Source organism: Epinephelus moara, chromosome 5 (assembly GCF_006386435.1).
Source record: "Epinephelus moara isolate mb chromosome 5, YSFRI_EMoa_1.0, whole genome shotgun sequence".
Lineage (NCBI taxonomy): Eukaryota > Metazoa > Chordata > Actinopteri > Perciformes > Serranidae > Epinephelus > Epinephelus moara.
Genome location: NC_065510.1, coordinates 39,130,817 through 39,145,609, shown reverse-complemented (window position 1 = coordinate 39,145,609; position 14,793 = coordinate 39,130,817).

The window sequence follows — 14,793 nt, the reverse complement described above, 5'->3', positions numbered from 1 at the left end:
ACCTTGAGTGGTTTGCGCTTGCTCTGATGATGATTTTTTTTAAAAACAGTAAAAAATGGCACACATGAGATGAGAAAATGGTCTAACCCAAGGTAACAGGGAGAATACTAACACAGCTAGTGACAGGAAAGGTCCCTTTTTTCCCTTTAGCCTGGGCTGCAAATAATGAACTTTTTTTTTTTTTTTTTTAAATATGATTTTATGGACTCTCACAACAAGAGAGGAGAGCGAGGACAAATCTTTTCATTCTTAACTCCCAAAAGATCACTTCCATTACATGGACATATGGTGTATAGCTCTCTCCTGACATTATACAGCACAGTCAGCCATTTTGTTGACTCACTTCTGTGTATGAGACTTGTGCTTCCCCAGGAGACCAGCAGAGGGCGAGTTATGGTGATGTGCTAATCATAAGCGTAAAGATGTTCCCCTCATGGATAAACCCTTGCTCCTACTGTAGTCTGCCATAGCTAGTCCCCTCGCAGGTTCTGTGTCCGTACTCCAAAGTCCATGTGATGTGGAGCAGGAGTTGGTAGGTGTGCTCTTCCTTATCCTGAGATTTCTCACTCACACACCCTTGCACACCAGATAGGGTCTGCAGTGCTAGTCAAAAAGAAAGAAGCCCTGAGGTTAGGCAAGTCTCTTTGTCATCTTCATGTGTGTGTACAAATACAGCAAGGCGTCACAGTAGCATATCGCCTCTACATCGACATGGAAGGAAGTACAAAATGAAATGACATTTTTTCAATGTGACAGAGCTTTTATGTTTAGGGAACACTACATGCAGAACCCAGGCTCCATTAGGCAGCACATAAAGCAAGACTATTATTACATGAATCTGCCCGAGGCTCAATGATACAAATGAAACTGCTACAATACCCAGTTAAACAATGGTTAAAAAAAAAGAAAAACATGAATACAGGCGTCACAATGGTTGAAGAAGAAATAACACAAACATTTCTACATAGACTACCCACAAAATTTGAATGGTAAGAATGTTATTGTGTAATACTTTAAAAAATGGAAAGTTATGTGCATTTTCAAATGGAACATAAGCACAATGCTGTCAGCATTACCGTAAATTAAAGCACCTGTGAAGCCGATGAGCTAAGTACGCCCCTTTTTGCTATTTTCTGCGTTTTTACCTTGAAGTAGAGATAGACATGAAAAATGTGGAGAGAGTGAAGTGTAGGCAGTGCTAGGTTTTGCTTAGCATGTGCTTGTTGTCTTACTTGTGGAGGAAGAAAGGAAAAAGGGGAAGTGAAGAGTAAGCAGAAACTCCACGTAAAAAATTGCCATGCTTAACAGAATGACTGCCTTTAACCCCAATTCAACAAGAAAGCCCACTGATGAGGGCAGATGAGCGCCAAAGGAGCCAGACACACCACAAAACGGTTTATAGTCAGCCACAGACACTCATGGTGTGCCAGGATCTTTAGACTCTCAGTAAAAGCAAAGCTAAAGGAAAACAACAAAGCGTTCCTTATCAGGCCAACTGAGGGCGCAATAGTTCAAAATAACAAATTGGACAATAATTTGGACAATGATGAGACAATAGTTAATGAAGAGACCGCTTTTTATGAATGTTGTGTGACTCTGTCCAAGTAGGGCCAGGATCCACCTCCACTGCACAGCTGTAAAATAGCTGCTGAAAATGCGAGGTTGGCAGACTGACATCTAACAGGGTGTGTATGTGCCGCCCAAACACGTAATCCTCTGGGGACAGGGGGCTGAAGCCCGCCCCCAAAATATGTAATATGGACGTTTGCCCCCCATCCCATTAAAAGCTAAAACATTCCCTCAATATTCAGAGTTGGACCGACTCCAAAACCCACTGCACGGTCACTGAACTCCCTCATGTTGTAACCATGCCAACTCACAACAGTGAACACAACAGCTGTCTTTGGCCCGTGTTGGCATGCCAAAGTTTTTGGTTGTTCAACATCCTCTGCTCGCCATGCACAGTTTATCACTCAAAGGTCTACTGCACAAGTCTGTTTCAGTCACAGCCCATCTGATGTACATGTTAAAGATATGCAGTATTTTGCATAAAAAACAATCTATAGACTCATACAGAAGTAATCCCTCTCAACCACTTATGACCCACTATGAGTGTTTGGCGGTGTATTTTTTTTCTGCCCTCCTCTTGTATTTTCCTATTTTCTTTTTATCTTCTGTGTTGAGAGCGTTTATGACTATGTACCGTACAGCGCTTTGTAAAAAGGTAGCGACACAGTGCTGTAAGCAGCAGGCATCCAAAAGATACAATGCAGAAAAAACGCAATTATAGCAAGGCGAAACTCCAAACAAGTGAATCTGAGGTCTGCTTTCACTTTCACTTTTGCTGATGAGCATGTTTACAAACAGAAAGGACAATCCTGCACAGTAATCCAGTTATACCTTTCACACCGATAAAAACATCTGGTTGGACATTTTGAAGGCAGGCTGGCAGAATTTTAAAATCCAGGTCTGAAGTTGATGTGTCAATGAACTGTACCGCTAATAACCAACCAGGTTTTCATTGTGTTGTTGGTCAAAATGCACACTTGCTAACGGGTGGCAAGTCTGAAACATGGGTGAGCGTTTGTTTATGGTCCTTAACGCCCTGAGGATACGAGAAGAAGCTAGTGCAGGCACAGCCTCAGCTCCCAGATCAGCAGCAGTAAACAGAGTTCATTTGCAAAAACAGATAAAAGCCATTCTTGAAACAAATAACTCAACACCAGTTAGATGGATAATACTTGAAATGCTTACACACAAAATATGATTTAAGAAAATATGTAAAAACATATAGAATAATAATGATTGTTATTATAATTATTACCGCCACAGCAATTTAGCTTTGAAAAGAAAGTGTTATTATTAATTATCATTGATTTAAACAAATTAGAATAAAAAAGTCGCAGGTGCAATAACAAATTAAAGAAATACAGTTGGGATGTATATTACACATTTCCATACCTCTAAAGCTAAAGCAGAACGGGTGCGTAAACAAAACAAATAAATAACAGTATTATGAATAACGCAGAATAAATACAGCTCGAGGAATTCAATGATTTAAATATAAAGTGTAACATTTAACTTGTTTAAGGCAGAATGAGCAGGATTTGTCCTTTGCGGTTTGTAAACACAACATTCAAAGTTGACCCCTCCTCTCCGGCTCAATAGCTCCTCTTGGGTGTGTGCTCATGATCTGGCACCTGGTCCCTACCTTGTCCCACCCTCACACCCTGCATGCTGTCATTGGCTGGGGGCTTCACACCACTGCCCAAAGTGTGACACCCACAAATGTCCCAAAAACAGCAAAATAAGAAAATACAGGCAGAGGGCAGGGGCTCTGCAGACACAAACACCACCACACACTTTTAGTGGATTGTAAGTAATGACTGACAGGGTTTATTTTTGTATTATCTATATATCGTTTTTGAGAAAAATCGTTGGAACATATTGTCACCGTTAATACTGAGTGACCAATCATGGTGTAAAGTGCTTGCTTGTCAATTTTTTTTTTCTTCAAAATTTTCTCTGATGTGTGTGTATGAAGACAAGAGCTCCATAAGGAACTTATCTGAGATGCGAGTAGAAAAAATGTCCAGATGTCCTTAGTTTAGTGACATCTAGAGGCAGTGGTGGGAATCGTATCGTTTCCTGTTTGTGTGACTTTCTTTGGCATAACAATGACAGTGAAGATATCATATATTTACAAATTGATCCATTTTTAGTGTCAGGATGCTTCCAAGCAGCTACTTGATAGTGAAATGTTTCTTCTATCCATATTCTTTGTCAGTGACACACAAAAATACTCGACAAAAAACACAAGATGAACTATGAGCTAGACATATTTGCCAACCTCACGATTTTCCCAGGAGACTTTCATTACCCTCTCATGGTTTCCTCCCTCGCTAACAATTCTTCTGCATTTCTACCAATTTATGACCAATTTTCACACCTTTTTTCCTTTTTGTTATCACAACCTTTTTATGACCCTGTACAGCGTGGGTTACAAAGCCCTGTGACATTTTGTAAAAACTGCTGGGTTGATTTTTCCATAGAGCACAGGGGTCGCACTGTGCATGTAATTAATTATTTAAACTGATGAATATTGTTTAATGCCAGAGATTCATGCAAGTTTACTTCAGAGGAGTGAATTATTCTGTATTCTTTCCTGAGAATAAAAGTATTTTAAGTAGTCTCTGAAACTCCTGTGCCGTTACAGCAACGTGATGCAGTGATTTGGGCAGCGACTAGGGGTACCACTGTCAGGCAATTTCTCCACCAGTTAATAATATGACTGTGTTATCGATTATACTGAACATTTTACAAGAAAAAATATTCATCAATGATGCTCAGTATCTGTAGAGTGTTGTGTTAAGGCACTGCTAATGCAAACTGAACCTCTTACTGCTGCAGCTTCACATTAAAAGCATTTAACTGGTGAAAAACGTTATTGTATGTTACAACTCTATCAGACATGCACCTACAAAACAAGACAATGATCATTTTTGGCATTTGCTGGCAGAAGATCAGTTTGAAATATGCAGGGAGCAATGGAACAAGAACGAGCAGCCACAGTGAACTGTTAGATAGAGAGCTGCACATGACAGGTTACACACCTCCAACCTCTTGGTGAAGTAGATTATCCAACTCCGTTTCCCTAATTGTTGCTAAATAGGTACCATTGCTTTTCATTTTGAAACCAAATCCTTTGCCGTTGTCTTGTCAGTCAACTTTCCCTTATGGTGTGTTCACAGGCAAAGCTAGCGTTTTGCGTGGCCTGATTACATACAACATAAATGCAAAGATGCAAATAGATGCAAATTTGCACCAGGCAACAGGAATGACACAAACATGCGAAATTTGCACTTTTTGCACAAGTTGCAAATTTCCACCTAGCACAAGAAATTCCTGTGGACACTGTGTCGTGATAGCCTATCAGCGTTGAGATATGGTTGAGATTCTTCTCAGCATACTGAGAATCGGAAATAAAAGACAAACTTATTGTCACTGTCTGTGGGCAACCTGAGCTCTGCGACCCAATGTCAGTATTGTGCAGAGACAGAACAATAAAGGAGAGTGCTTGAAAAAAAAGTTAGTGAAGCCATAGGACTACATGATAAGTTCTGAAAATATGTATTTGTGACTTGTGTAAGCTATTTTGTTGAGCTGCTTCTTACAAAAATGCCTTGAGTAATTTAAGTTGCTCTTTTATTGTGGAAGGTAAACAACATGCACTGTTGTGGAAAATATAATAAAATAATTGGTTCACAGTGGTTCAAAGCACAGAGTCTCTGTGTTTAACATGTTGACACCACTTGATTCTAGCCATCGGTTGTAGTTTACTACAAAGTTAGTTGTTAGTAGGTTGGTTGATACAACCATTACAGGCAAATATTTGCCAGCTGCGCAATACTACCAAAAGACACTCCAGTGACTGTATTAGTGAGATTAACACGAGGCCGACATTCACTTCACATTAAGTTTGAACACACCATCACACTCCCATCACGTGATAAGTGAAATCTCACTCTAGCTACTCTGCTGCTCTGCTGCGACTCGAAAGGAAATAACCTCCCTGTGGTTGTATGCCTCTGCGCACCAGTCAAATTTTTCTTACAGTTTGTCTGTCAAAACATGGATGCTTCACACACATCTTCCCCCTGGCAGCACGGCAGATCTACACAGTTAGCAATTTCAAGGTGGGCACCCAAGATTAGTGTCACCAATTCAGTATCTAACCAAGTATCTCCCCTTCTGTTCCTGAGATACAACATTGAATAATGGCCAGAAAAGTGTTTTATGCAGAATATTATGATGTCACAGTGAAGTTGATCTTTCACCTTTTGGATATTTATATGTATATATTTAAATGTCATTACTTCATTGTTTTATCGTATTAGACATTTAAGAATTGGGTTGAGTAGCGTTCTGTAAACTACATTGTATCTGCTTTGTTAAGACATGCACTTGCTTGTCTGTATGGCAATCAGACAAATCAAAGAAATTTTAATTGGGTCCTCCACATATTTGGGACCATTTTTCATTAGTTATTCACCCTCTCTGTCAAGTGCATATGTTTTGACTACCAAGTGCTGCAGAGCTATAGCTTTAACCCACAAATGCGTTAAAATAAATGATTTTATTCTATACGGTCATACAATGGCAAGATAGTGGCACATAATTGTATAGATTAGAGAAAGAAGACATGCTAGCGCAAGCAGTGACATAGTACAAAGCTCTCACCTTAACAAAAAAAGAAAGCAATGTCCGTACAAGTATTATAATTTGCTTTATTACTGAATATTCAACTAAAAGTATTAAAACATTTAACATCTCAAAATCTCTCCTCTCAACTTTTCTTTGATAATTTTTCCAATCAGAGTAAGTAATGCTCAACCCTGCTACTGCTGCTAAAGGAGCATGGTTTGGGTAAGCTGCATTTGGACATACTGTTGCTGCATAATTTGCATCGTCTCGGCCACCTGCTGCCACCCTATCAGTTTGACTTCTCTCCCTCAAAATTGCAATTGTGTCATTGCCATTTCTTCTACGCTGTTTGCTCTACTCCTCTCCATCCTCACTCTGCCTCAGTTTGGTCTGGCCCAATGTCTCCATGGCCTTCCTTCTGGCCTCTTCAGCTTTGGCCCTATCTGTGTCGATCTTCCTCTCTTGTTCCCCTTGTTACATCCTCTTATCTCTTTGGCTACCTTCTGCCTTTCTTTTATTTACTCAATTAACTCATCAAATGCGGTGACTTCAGTGGGCGTTCCACTACTCCTCTCATCTTTACAATTTTCTTCTCCTCTTCCTCCTGGATCGGGGCAATGTCCTGCCAGTCAAATTCGAGGGGTTGCTTCTACCCAATAAAGAGTGGGGGCATGGCACATTACTATTGAATTCCATTTTTAATTGACAGATTGTAAAGTTCTGACTGGCCAAATAAAATTATGATTGACAGTTACCGCGCCCATTCAAAGTAGTTACCCTACCTTGTCAAAGTCTCCAGTCTGCAAAGAGATCCTACTAGTCTCTTCAACCATTGCTGCTTAAAGTCCTGAATGTTAAAACTGAGCGGCAGGGGAGTGGAGAGGGGAGTCAATCGTACTCAGGCACCGCGTGAATACATCTTACCTAATATGATATCATACTTTATTTTATAGTCTGTGAGCGACATACAAAATCTGAGATACTGCTTACGGGATTTTCACAAACTTTAAGAGAAAAAAATATAACACACATAACAAGGATTTTTTTTTATTAAGCTGCTGTTTTCTAAATGAACATACTTTTATAACTATGAAAAACAATATGAGATACATAATTATTAGCTATTTAACCAAAACAATAAGCTGTATTGGTGTGTTGGAGCAATGATAGCTAAGTTACCTTATCCTAACTAACATCCAAGCCTGACGTCTGAGATGTTGAGTTATTTGACTTTTGGCAAAAAGACCTTTGTTGAGGTCTGTTGTCCAAAAATATGTGCACTGTAGGAAGGGCCCCAAAAGAATATTTATTAACGTGAACGAATGAATAGGAAAGTGGAAAGTCTTTGGCTATTAGAACCCGTAGAGATGGTTTGATTTAAGGAGGGTGATGAATCCATAGTCGAATAGGGAAACCCCCCCAGGGTCTAGATGCTGGTGGTGGTAGAGGTGGTGAAGATGAGATGAGAGGAAGGTGGAAAAGTGTTGATGATCTGGATGAGTAGAGGAATGAGTCTTTGAGAGCTTGTCCTGGACTGTGGATACGATGGCTGGAGGTGACCGGGGTAGGAGGAGGGTGCATGATTGAGCTAACTGGAGTAGTTTCATGTCGTATCCGGCAATGGGAGGCTTTTAACAGATGACGTCCTGATGTTAGCTTTGCTAACTGTCCCTGTCAGCTGCAGCCACTGATGCTTTCTAGACATCGTGATTTCCCATAACTGAATAAATACCACGCATAGCAACACAAAACTGCTTTGCTAGCTCAATCATGTTGTAACTAAGATATTCGCTGCAAAAAATATTTTATTCACGGACCGTTTATTGAGTTATTACCTTATTTTTTATAGTCTATGGTTATAGACAACGCTAACGGCTAACGTTAACAGCTAACGGTTAGCCCAGCTAATCTACGATAACCACATTAATTACGTGCACGCAGAAATAGTAACGTTTGTTCAGTCATTGTGTTTATAGACTTAACAAACATCAGATTAGTCTACATGGTGATACAGTGACGTGAAAAATGTGATATATAGCTAAACTCTGCTGGTTTTCTACCCGAAGTATTTGTAAACAACACGGTGATTCCCTGGGGGCACCGCCGGAAGTGAAGGGCGTGAGGCCCCTGCACTTCCGGTTAGTCGAAAAACTCCGGGCTGTGCCTCCAGAGGTAAAGGAACAAATATATATATATATATATATATATATATACATATATATATATATATATATATATATGTATATATATATTTTTTTTTTTACCGATGGATTTCCAGATTGCTTTATGAGTGACTTATGAGTTACAGAGATATGGATAGTGTTCCACTTTGTAGTTTCTTGTTGTGCACTTGCACTGCATGCCCTACAAGACCACAAAAAATGTGCTTTAGCCTGAGAAGATAAAGCTATTAGGGAAATGCTGCTTACTGGAGATCACGACAGTCGCATATCTTGTCATGGGGTCATGCGCCCACCTGCACCATGAAGCTCTTTGATGATGCTGGTGTGTGGGTGCTGCCCAGGCGGACAAACAAACAGTAAAAGCCAAAATTAGATTTCTTAGTATTAAAAGTTTAATATATGTATATATTTCCTGCTGTGAACTGACTAGGCACACACTGACTGCTAAGTACTGTATATATGACGGTATAGTTATTTTGTAATAGTATAGTAGGTTATTACTCAAGGACACTGAGTGTGATGATCATAAAAGGTCATAGCTTGATAATAATGACCTTTAATAAAGTGTCTAATAAACTGTCAAAAGAAAAGCATGTATTTGTAGACAAATGTATAGGACCCAAGATGCAACCCTGTGGCACACCACAAGACAGAGAAGCAGTTAATTACTGATACAAGAAAAAATCTATACTGACAGATATAAAACCCACAGGGGGGAGCCCATACTGTTAGAGCTCTGACACAGTAAGCTGATGGTAGGCCGTTGGTCAATATCGGACTGCCAGTAGCACGTTTTACACTGCCTGTTCAAGATGGACAAACAGTAAAAGCCAAAATTAGATTTCTTAGTATTAAAAGTTTAATATATTTTCTGCTGTGAACTGACTAGGCACACACTGACTGCTAAGTATATATGACGGTATGGTTATTTTGTAATAGTATAGTAGCTTATTACTCAAGGACACTGAGTGTGATGATCATAAAAGGTCATAGCTCGATAATAATGACCTTTAATAAAGTGTCTAATAAACTGTCCAAAGAAAAGCATCCCCAAGAAAAAATCTATACTGACAGATATAAAACCCACAGGGGCATGTCCATACTGTTAGAGCTCTGACACAGTAAGCTGATGGTTGTCCATTGGTCAATATCGGACTGCCAGTAGCACGTTTTACACTGCCTGTTCAAGGTGGGAATATTGCGCCCTTATTTCGCCTCACAGTTCTGTGTAAAAGGTACGATCACAGAATGGAGGGACAGAGTTGTCTTGCCTCTGCGCCCAACACATTCTCACTCCGACCTCACCACGTATTGACATTTTGGTCATGGACTTTCCACATTCACATATAACTTGCAAGGTACCCTGGGTACGTGGTTGTTGATGTTCTTGGACACTGTGTCAGGTTCTCCTCTTTCAAGATACACTTTCATTTTCACAGAATAATTTAACATTTACATACAGTCTCTTTCAAAATAAACACACTACGTTGGTACAACACCGCGGACTGGCATTTTTTTTCCTTAGGCAACAAAAGCACGTGGTTAGGTGTAGGAAAAAGGAACAGGGTTTGGCTTTAGAATCTTACGAGACGCGAACACCGTTCCCTCGGGTGAAAATCAGGGATCCATCCACCACCACTCCCACCCACCCTACTCAGACTTTTGCCGCTTTGTCCAGCCGTGTTTCCCCCAGATGCTGGTAAACTATGCAACTGGCCGCAAATCATGCTGGCATTAAGGATGCCTTTTTCCGCTGGTTTCTGACCCTGTATGTCACTGCCCAAGCGGCGGATTTTGACGATTTAGGAGTGAGACCGGGCTCCTGAGCCAGGACTGTAGGTAGTAACAGCACCAAAACATCTTGACAACATGTTACGCATGCGCCCCATCGTGATAGATTTAAAAAGCAGGTTATAGCAGTTAGCTGCTAAAGAAGAAGAACAGCAGCCGAAAATGTCCGCAAATTGGGAAGACAATGGCCCAATTCCAATCCGATCCCTTACAGACTCACTGACTTAGAGGCGCGTTCATGTGAAGTGCGTGAGTGTGTGAGGGCTGTCCCATTGTCAAATCGTCAAGTCAGTGAGTCAGTGAGTGAGCCCTTTATGCCCCCTTACCGTAGGTCAGCATCGATGCGGACTTACAGTAAGGAAATTACCCACAGTTCATAGCGTTGTGACGTCAAATACAGGGGTTGCCCTCGGAACACCAGAAGAGTTATAAAAAAAAACGAAAACACGGTTGGCAGATATGCAAACGGTAACGTTATGGAAGGAGAGCGAAAAAAACAGATACATAAACAATGAAACATTACATTAACAAGGATTTAAGATGGTACATAAACACACATGAAGTCAGAGAAATACCAGTGGTTATATTCCACACAAAAGAATATATATCTATATCTATATATCTATCTATCTATCTATAGATATATATAGATATATATTCTTTGTGTGTGGAATATATGCTGACAATAACCGATAAATGATCACGCCCAGAGCCGCCAGTGTCAACAACATTTTGTAGAGAGGGGGATAAGTGCTGTCCCATTCCTATTTGTAGCATCCGGAGCCCTTTCAGACTCTCACACTCACTTACAGCTGACGTCAGTTAAGTCAGTGAGGGTTCAGGGCTTGAGTCTTTAGGGGCCAGATTGGAATTGGGCCAATGAGGCCGGAAGCTCTTACCCTCCGAGCAGAGAACGAGATCAGCCACCATATAACGTAGGTGGTAAATGATTCTTATTGACATTGCCATTGTTATTGTTTGTAAAGCTCTGCCAACGCATATGTTATATGTCACACCAGAAGCCAGTGCTGATGTGTTAGATGTCACGCCCGTCATGTCTCTATGATTCTGCAATGCTAGCATGCTATTTATAATCACACACAGGAGCGGCATTATGTTGAAGTCATTTAGCTGTGTAAAAATGCAAAGGTGGCATAAAGAAGGGATTGTGTAGCGGCTCTATTGCGTGATCGCTGTGTAAAAAGGGCTAGTGAGCATCTGTTGCCCTAGTTTTTGTGTTGTGCTCAGTACCATCAGTACTATTCTGCCCTTACTGGCATTTTTTCAGCAGATTCAGCAACCCTGCAGATCAGTAATATATGCACTTCAACTTGGTGCACGAGAATAGAAACGGAAGTAAAGAAAGCAGCCAAACGGCTAAAGTCAAGAGGGCGTGACATCGAAACAAACTTTAAGATTAGTTTTTAAGCCATCGAGCTCACTAGAAAAAACTGTTGTTGTTCACTAGTTCACAGTAAATTAAATTTGTTCTTTCAATATCGGGTTGTGTTGTTAATGGGATAACTGGCTAGCTAAGTAGAATCTTGCACCCGTCTCGTCAGTCTTCTTGTTTCCCTTTTTGAATGACAGATACAGACGACCGCCCCCTGCTGGTATGGAGAGTTATTTACTTTCATGCATGCACAGAACAAACGTGCAAGTTTGCTGTCCGCTGCAACAGTTGACCTTTGCCTTAAGAATGTATTGATCAACTGCATTGAAAACTGTTTGAAGGTTAAGAAGTAGTCACCTGAATTGCCTGCAAAAATATGGACCATATTGTCATTACAGACAAAGCAGAGGGTTGTTTTAGTGCACTGCATTTAATTTAAACCAAAATGGTACTTAATAGAAAGGGAGTTTTTGCATCCAAACAGTAAAATTCATAGACACATGTGGTCAAGCACAGATCAATATTTCGTTTATGGATTTAAAAAGTCCATATTCCTTTACACCAGTTAGTAACCTCACAGTTTGTGAAAACTTGTGGTTTTATATATTGTAGCGAGCTGGGGACTCTTGCTAACAAGAGGGCAGCAGAGAGATGAACTCTCAACCAGGAAGTGCTCTTTATGTATCAATTAGGCTTGTGCCGGTTTGAAAATTTTCCAACCGGTTTGATTTAAAGCCAAATATCTAACCGAACCGATATATCGAATTATATACCTAATTTTACCACTAGGGGTCGCATTTGAGCTATTTTTCCCAATAAAAGCCCATTATAGGTGTAATCCACTAGGTGGCGATAATGCCATATTAACCGCCAATACACACAAGGTTACACAAGAAGAAGAAGAAGACGCAGACGGACACTTCTCTTGCAGCAGCAGCAAGAAGCTGAGCGGAGCCTCTGAGACACATTAAACAAAACACTTGTAGGCTCCTCCACTTCATTTAAAAACATACATAAACCTTATTAAGTTGTCATAATGCATGTTACAATGCAAGATAAGTTGAATATAGTCCCTTGACACGCCACTGATGTGAAAAGCTCACCCCCCACCCCCCACCCCCATCCGGTTTATCCGGTTGACGTGAAATAAACCGGGTGGAGCTCTTAAACCGGACCGAACTGGTTAAACCGGAAATCAGCACAAGCCTAGTATCAATAGCACAACTTCTCACACAACTCTCTGATCTACACAGGTGGGAGGTCAGCCCCTTCGGGGCAGTGCAGGAGTCACACTGGTGTATGTAGAACTCAATATCCTGGCGACACCCTGGTCAGTAGAACTGGGACCGGAGGCGTTAAAGGGTCTTGGTGACTCCTGTGGACAAGCTTGAGAACTCTGGGGCACAGCCGGTGAGGCACCATGAGTTGGAGGATGTCATAGTTGCCTCCGAGGGCCTGCAAGCAGAAATGGAGGTGGTACTATAGGTACTTTACTGCCCTTACTGAGGCAATGTAAGGATGTCACAGTTGCCCCCGGGGGCCTGCCAGCAGCAATGGAGGGGGCCATCATGGTTGGTGATGCTGGACCACTTGGTTTCAGCATCCAGGGGTGATACTGCTGGCCATGCTGGTGGTTGCCCTGCCCTCACCTATCCCTGGACATTAGAGAGGACAGGAACTTGCCTCTAGTCACATCGAAGCTGTACTGGATTGATAGTCTCGAAGCTGTGATTGTGGATCGTGGGTGATGCATGGGGGCCATTACTGCTACCATCTGGGGGAGTGTCAACATCATCTGCTGCAGTGTCTCGTAAAGCTGCTATCATTGGGGTTGGGGCAACGTGTTTTTCCATGCCCTGGCAGTACTGGCATTCCTCATCCTCACAGGGGCGACAGTGAGACAGCGTGTCTGCATTGGTTTGAAGGCAGCCGACTCAGTGGCAAATCTCAAAGTTGTAGTCCTGTAGTGCCTCCAGCCACCGGGCCAGCTGCCCTTCAGGTTCTTTGAAGTTGAGGAGCCAGGTAAGGGATGCATGTACTAAGCTGGTGTGTGTACAGTCCTCATCCCTGGCTGCAAGGTTGTCAGCGAACAGGTCAGTAACCCTTGCAGCTGGCGTCTCTGTTCCACCTCCAGGCCCTAGCTCCTGCGGAACAGGTCATTGATAGCTTGCTTGGTCTCAGTGGATGGCGGCTGGGGTTGCTGTGATGCTGTGGAGGCCCCTTTGGCTGCTGGCTGCTGTGTGGGGGACCCTACAGATGGTGGTTGTGATGCAATAGGCCCCTCTGATGATGGAGTTGAAGGTAGGTTAGCAACAATGATCTGTTTGACCCACTGTCTTTGAGTGGTGGTGGCGATACCGTGGACCCACTGGTTGTCGGTGATGGGGTGGAGGACCCTTGGGCTGGCAGTGAGGTGAGCCACAGTCCTTCTTCACCTGTGTTGTGGAGTGCTATGGCTTCAAAACTCAGGTAGAGTGTAGCTCTGGCTACATCCACCATAGCTTTCCATTTGACCAGCAGGTTAAGCCCAACAATGCAGTGGTCTTGTATGTTGACTAACCAAAACTTGTGGCCAACAATGTGGTTAGCAACAGTTGCTCAGAGAAATTTTGCTCCTATCATTCTTGAGCGTTCGCCAGTAACTGTGGTGATAGGGAGCTTGATTGGCCTCCATCGTCTTGAGCCATGTGCCAGGCAGGGTTCCCGGGCAGACTAGGGAGATGTTGGACCCAGTGTCCACCAGGGCTCTGAATGGAGTGCTGTTAAGGTTGAGATCCACATACGGTCCATTGGCATGGCGTAAATGAATGAGTCGCAGCTGTAACTTGGTGAGGGGGAGGAGATGGTTATGGGTGGCTGATCCCCCGTTGTGCCACCCTGCTCTAGTTTGATGGTGGCAGAGGCACTGGGTTTCTTGAGGCTGGTGCTGGGCAGTGAATTGTGATGTGGACTGGCTCTCTGCATCAATAACATCCCTCTGTAGACTGGCAGGCATCTCTTCCAGCTCCCTGTTGTGGTTGTCGTTGAGGTGCACTGGTGACTTGGTGGAATGCTGCTTCATCTTCGCTCCCCTCATAGTCTGTTTGGCATACCCGGTGTCTTGTGCTGGGAGGGCAGTCACTTTTGACCAGTACAGGCTCAACCTGCTTTGCTTCAGTAAGGGCCTCAACCAAGGTTTTTGGTGTGCACAGGCGGATGTGTTCTTGGGATCGTTATGGCTGG